This window comes from Mesitornis unicolor, unplaced genomic scaffold, assembly GCF_000695765.1.
Source record: "Mesitornis unicolor isolate BGI_N332 unplaced genomic scaffold, ASM69576v1 scaffold47962, whole genome shotgun sequence".
In the NCBI taxonomy this organism is placed as follows: domain Eukaryota; kingdom Metazoa; phylum Chordata; class Aves; order Mesitornithiformes; family Mesitornithidae; genus Mesitornis; species Mesitornis unicolor.
Genome location: NW_010172211.1, coordinates 1 through 297, shown reverse-complemented (window position 1 = coordinate 297; position 297 = coordinate 1).

Here is a 297-nt window from a genome sequence, read left to right as displayed (position 1 = left end):
ACCACCCCCTCCCGGCCCGGGGGGCTGCAAAGCCTCTCCCTGCCTGCCACCCTATGCTTCCTGGGCTCACATCACTGCCCCTGGGGTGGGTTTTGGGGGAATCCTGTGTTGCTCCCCCTCCCTTTATCTTTTTTTTTTTTCTTTTTTCCTTCTTGGTGTTTTGGGTCCCTGGGCAGTCCAGGGATGGAGGGTTCAGGTATGAGCTGGGGTTCCTGCCACGGTGGGGAGTGGAGGGGCTGGAGGCCTCTCCCTGCCCTTTTCCTGGGAAATGGCTCCCAGAGCCATGGGGGAGCACGG